The following is a 6,917-nucleotide window of genomic DNA, read 5'->3' as shown; positions in this document are numbered from 1 at the left end:
TATGGTGTACGTGTTTTTTGAAAAAGGGGACATGGTATTAAATCTGAAAACAATCGTAAAAACTTTTATTTGTATAAGCTTAACTATTATGGTCAGTATTATCACTTAAGTAATTCTATTGACTGTTTTACCAGGTGTTTTCACAATGATTAATGTAAATTATTACTTATGGCAACTAAGTTGTACATGTTGTTGGATGCACACTGTGCTGTTTGGCATGCCAGAGCACTGGGTCATTGATGAGCAAAGATTAGAATGGATTTTTTTTTTGTTTTTAGAGGAGGTTGTGCATATTCCTTTCAATGCCTTTATTGAAAGAATAGTACTACAGTTGGCAGAATATTATAATTGAAAGCAACACTAAGCAGTTTCAAGTTACAAATTTTACTAAAAGTAAAAAATTTAGAGAAATGCTGCTTTGTTGGTCCCACATAGTTTCTCTAGAAGAGATAGTTCACTTATTATTGACTATTCATTAAAATGAGTCAGTTGGAATGTTACAGATCTGTGTCATGGACTCAAAAGATTAAAAGTTCTAACACATTTAAGTTCCAACATACCAGACATAATACCCTACATGCTGCATTGTTAGCAAATCAACTAATCTTGCTCATCCTGAATCTTAATTGAATCTCCAAAACGCAATGTGAAAATGATATCGTACATTACCTATAACTACAAAATAATTGAATTTTCTTCACATGGAACTGCACACAGCTTCTTTAGAAGAATGCCAACATTTCTGCTAAATTTATTGTCTATTAGTCTATTGTAGGAAAGGGAAGGGATTTAGACTGGTTTAAAATTAACAATCTTAACTTTTTATTTGCCAGATGGGATTGATCGTATTTCTGATTGTACTGACTGTTTCCTTTTTTTATAGCAATGTATGTTTGTGTTGTGCCAAAGGATTTGAACATGCCCAAAAGGGGTTGAGGCTCTTCCAAAACAACCCTAAACCAGGCCTAGATCCTCACTTTGAAGCCCAGTAGAGAATCAGTCTAGACCAGCTTATCCCAGGAAACTACCTGCAGTATTCAGTTAGACAAACTGGCTTAGCAGTTCAAAACATAAAACAATTACAAAAATTTATGAAAAATGCACACAACAAAGAGGTTTTTGTAACCCCTTAGCGTGTGCATAAAAACTACTTTTCTTGAGAATAATGATTTAGTTTTTCTTGTTACAGGACAAAATATCTCTGTTTACAGCCTGCTATAGTATATCAGGTGTTCTGTAGTTCCTTGGTTATTTTACTGTGTAGTTTGTTAATGCTTCTTCCTTAATTTCTGTAAAAAAATAAAACACCACGAAAAACTAAATTTTACACCATATTGGTTTATTATTCTGTGGCGACTATCTCATTACACTGTTTGCTTTGGCATTGGATAGTTTAGTTGATTTTCATTTTGAAAGCATATTATTGTATACATTTTTTGGAAATTACAATGTAAGTCTGTCCCCTGTGACCCTGTAGTTAGGATGTAGCGGGTTGGATAATGGTTGGATAATGGATAGATGGACAATGTAAGTCTGTATTACTTGTTATAGGTAGGTTGGCATGGTGATGCAGTGGTTAGTGTGAGTGCATCATAGCTTGAGGGGACTGGTTTGAACTCCTGTCTTAATCGTTGTTTGTTTGGTGTCTACATGTTCTCCCTCTATCAATATTGGTTTTCCAATGGTTTCCTTGCCCATTTTAAAGGCGTGTATGGTAGGCCAGTTGGCTCAGTGTAAATTAGTTGAGGTTTGAGTCAATGTGCCCTGAAATGCCGTTGTTCCTTCCTTGTGCCTAATGCTGCTAACTTGACGTCCAGGTTCTCTATGTCATTGAACTGGAATAAGGATGTTCAGATAATGGGTTTAAAGAAAATTACAGCTAGGTAAACACAGATTGTGATTACTACCCAATTATTAATTTTATACATGTAATAACTGGATACTAGACTATGAGAGGAAAACAGAATAATCAGAAGGAATTCTAGTATTGTCCATAAAGCCAAAACAGGATTGACTAGATACAGCCACTGATATGTGATTATGCATTTGGCAGGACATCCTGCATGGCACAGCAGATTTGTCTAGGATTCAGAAGAAAACTGGTGACGGAAATACAAAGATGTCTGTCATCAGTTCTCATTTGTTTGTTTTCACATTACACTGACACAGCTATTCTCAGCTTACCCAGAACTGAAAAGTGTCATTGTATATTTAAAAGCATGTTTCTCTACCACATCAGGCTTTGTTTTTCACAAACAAACAAAAAATAATGCTTTATTAAGAAACAGAAAGGGTGATTTTTTTAAGATATGGAGAATTCAGTTTAACTGTGTGCTTAAAACAGTAAAGTATTCTATTTAAAGTATTAACACAATATACAACCGTTGATAATGCATACAAAATCAGTCAATCAATCAAGATAATCTGTACACTACAGTAGTCATTGTCTTAAATAATACATTTCAAATTGAGCATGCCTTTTGATTCCTGCAAAAATATCTTGAGGAATAACATTACACAAGAAAATAGTTTACTCATAATTGTTTTACTGAAATTCAAAACAAATTTCAAGTTTCACTGAGCTCCCAAAGTGTTTCAATGCTGCAGTAAGCAGATGAGTACTAATCTAAGCCTGACCACTATCTGTGTGGAGGTTTCATGTTCATGTATGATATTCCTACTGGTACCCTGTTGTTTGTCTGGCCTCAAAGCATAGGTGACTCTTAACTGGCCTGATGTGAATGAGTGTACCATGCATAGGACTTGGCATGTTTGGCTTTCATTGATAGGATAGACTCTTATCTCCCTGCAACCCTGAATTGAAGAACTGGTTGTATAAAATGAATACATAGCCCCAGTCACAAGCAAGCACTTAGACATGCTGCTGTTGAGGAGTAAATGATCAACTTTTATTGCTATACTACACAGTTGCTAAAAATGTGTCTTCATTTTATTAAGTATAAAGTGTTTTGGTAGTTGAAATGTGTTTTACATCAAGGGTTAAATGATGTGCTCAAGTGTGTTTTGTGAAGCATACTTTGTGAAGACTTTTGATGCAGTTGAAATGGTATTGAGGTAAGGCTGACAACAGTTGTAAAAAACTGCAGACGATTCTCATATTTGTTCTGCTTAATGCTATTGGTGCGGGTCTTTCATAATATCTACTCTATATACAGTATATAAAATCTTAAGCCTAAAAGTGCATCGGCTGTGTTTTTATGTCTCATTTTTGTCACGCTTTAAATGGGCTTATTTTAAAACCTACATATATATGTTTAGTATCATTTTTTTCAGAATTTATTGAACTTTAATGTGATGTTGTTAGATTTTCAGATTCCTATTCTGTTTTAGGGTGGCACGGTGGCTCAGTGGTAGCGCTGCTGCCTCGCAGTTAGGAGACCCCAGGTCCTCCCTGCGTGGAGTTTGCAGGTTCTCTGCGTGGGTTTCCTCCCACAGTCCAAAGACATGCAGGTTAGGTGGATTGACGATTCTAAATTGGCTTGGTGTTTGTGTGTGTCCTGCGGTGGGTGGGCACCATGCCCAGGATTGGATTCCTGCCTTGTTGGCTGGGATTGGCTACAGCAGACCCCCGTGACCCTGTGTTTGGATTCAGCGGGTTGGAAAATGGATGGATGGATTCTGTTTTAAATTATAAACTAAACAATATCAAGAATTCACGTCCCGCGAGATGGGACTTTATGCCAAAAGATTTAACCAAACCTGGGGCCGGAAATAAAAGACAAAGAGTAGGACAGCTGCTGTACAGGCTTTTAGATGTTCGAAGCGCTGTGCGAGATGCAGATCACACGGCATGGTAGCAGCAAGCCAGCAGCTGATAGAGGAAAGAGGAGGTAAAAAAAACTGTATTTGTTTTCTATTGTATCACCATTTAAAATAGGGTTTCGGATGAACGACCACGTCTTCTTGAGGTGTGTTTAGCCCCCCTCTTCACAATGTGAGCGGCAGAGACGTGAAGTGGCTGGCGAGCAAAGCGAGCAGGGGGCAACCCCCTAGTATATATTGTGAGCTGGTGGCAGATTGCACCCCAACAGGTTAAAAAAAGACGCTGAAAGACTACCTTCACATTGCTCCTTTGCTTGCTGGGTTGATTTATCGTGCAATCCACGTAGTACTTCGCAGACTTGAAAGTCTGAACAGCTCCTGTCAGTTTTAGATTGATTATCTGTTTTTCTCTCTCTCTGACCTTGCCTGCTCCTGACGCACACTCAATACTGATGCTCTATGTAAGAAAGCTCAGAGCAGAATATACTTTCTGAGAAGGTTGGCATCCTTCAACATCTGCAGTAAGATGCTGCAGATGTTCTACCAGACGGTTGTGGCGAGTGCCCTCTTCTACGCGGTGGTGTGCTGGGGTGGCAGCATAAAGATGAAAGACGCCTCACGCCTGGACAAACTTGTTAAGAAGGCAGGCTCTATTGTAGGAGTAAAGTTGGACAGTTTAACATCTGTGGCAGAGCGATGGGCATTAAGCAAACTCCTGTCAATCATGAAGAATCCACTGCATCCACTTAACAGTGTCATCTCCAGACAGAGGAGTAGCTTCAATGACAGACTTTTGTCACTGTCCTGTTCCACTGACAGACTAAAGAGATCGTTCCTCCCCCACACTATGCGACTCTTCAATTCCACCCGGGGGAGTAAATGCGAACATTAATTTTATTTTAATTCTTTTCATTTTTATTACTATTTAATTTAATATTGTTTCTTTGTATCAGTATACTGCTGCTGGATTATGTGAATTTCCCCTTGGGATTAATAAAGTATCTATCTATCTATCTATCTATCTATCTATCTATCTATCTATCTATCTTTGAAGAGGAGGACATGTTTGCATTCTTTTAATTGTGAGACAGAACTGTCATCTCTGTCTTGTCAAGGAGTACATTCAAACTTCTGAAAAAGAGACATGTTTGTTTGCAGTGTTTGAGTAAAGTTCCTGTCTCTACAACCTCCTGTGTTTCTGTGCAAATCTGTGACCCAAGCATGACAATATATAAAAGTTAATGTATGTGCATGTCTGTGTTTGTATGTTCCAGCATCACTTCCAAATGACTGGAGTGATTTTCATAAAACTTGGTACACATGTTTCTCATTGGTCAACTAAAAATACTGTAGGGTGTAATCAACCCTATAATCCCCACCCACCCCCTGCCTTCTGGGTAGGGTGGGAGGTGGTCTTGCAGTCCTGTATGCATGTTATCATCCAGTTGACACTCGGAATGACCACCAGAGGGTGAACTGGAGGTGACTGCCAGCATTCTTTATGTCTGAGCACCACCACACCCTTGTTGCTTTTGAAATTAAATAGAGTTGGCCGGTTCCAAGTGTCAACTGGATGATAACATACATACAAGACCACAAGACAAGCACATTAGTGAGTCTTCATTGTTAATTTATTTTCATTTTTAAAGTTGTTTTTTTTATAATTAATATTTTTCTCAAACAATTAAAAAAAATAACTATTTTCCTCCCGGGCAACGTTTCAGCTAGTTGTTTTTAAAATATCTAAAATACTGATCACATTGCATGTTAGCTCTTCCAGAGACACAGGTGAGCCAGCTACTCCATATAGAATACTTACTTCAAGATAAAAATACTATGATAATGAGACAGCACTCATATCAATTTTTTTAGAAATATTTGCTTATATTTCAGATATGTGAGAAACATTGTCAAAGAGTCCTCACAAGCATAAAAAATACTTTTTATGTTAAAATAACTAACTACAAATGAGCAAAGATTCCTTCCCTAATATATTAACTTTCAAATAAATACATTGTAGCATCTTTTCCAGGTTCCCAAAATCAAGCAGCTACTGCTGAGCTGGTAAGGCAGGTTCCGGCATAAGTCAAACACATACAAGAAAATTATCAGTCCATTAAAGTTTCTTTTAAAAAGGTTTATTGAAAATGAAAGCAAAACAGTTCACAGTTTTCAATAGAGAAAAAAGTTACTACACACACATACAAAATAAAAAATTCAAATGTTTCTTCTACAAACTTAGTTTTTTCTTGTTAAACCAGTTACTTTCTATACTTATAGGCTGTATTATTGTTAAAGAAATAATTACAATATTCTATTTCAACATAGTTTGTGGGGGTTATATTAGAATCTCCCATAGACTATGCATTAATATATAGGCAAACATTTTAAAATACTTCTATCAATTTAACATTACCTTACTAACTAGCAAATGGCTCTTACATATAGTTTACTTGTTTGTTTAAGACAAGCATGGGCAATCGCAAGTGTAAAATGTAAGGTTAACTCAGCCCTTGTGTGATATGATGAGTAAAATGACTAGTTGATTCTCAAAACACCATTCATTTCACAGTTGTGACCTACTGAAAGTAGAGCTGCTAAAAGACCCAACAACACTGATGTGAGATTGTTTACAAATTTGAGGGTTGATGGATGTTTCGATTCTTTATGAGTATGAATGTGACTTTGGATCATTATACTGTATGTACATTTTGATGTTTAGTTACTTTACAAAATGAAAACATTAAAGTGACATCAAAATGACAATTAAACAAGTGACAGAGTATATTGAGGTTATGTTCCCAATCGTCTACAGAAGCTGCTATTGGAGACATGCCTTACAGTGCCTGGTTAATAATTCCCATCGGGAGGGTGTACTTAATAAATCAAATGATTAATTTTTACATCTGTTTTATATAAGTTTAACTTATCTGTTCATCTCTCAACATTGAATGATACTTTGAACTTATTTTACATGGCTTTTTGAGATTTTTTTGCATACTGTTTAGACTAAAGTGGAGGTGGTTTTTGTTAGATAATATTCATGTAACTGGTTTTTTTGCTATGTTTTATTGTAACTTTGTACTCTTAGTGTTTTTTTTTTTCTAATTTTAGCTAACATTTCTTATATCCTG

The sequence above is a fragment of the Polypterus senegalus genome, chromosome 2, assembly GCF_016835505.1.
Source record: "Polypterus senegalus isolate Bchr_013 chromosome 2, ASM1683550v1, whole genome shotgun sequence".
Lineage (NCBI taxonomy): Eukaryota > Metazoa > Chordata > Cladistia > Polypteriformes > Polypteridae > Polypterus > Polypterus senegalus.
Note: the sequence above shows the minus strand (reverse complement) of the source record.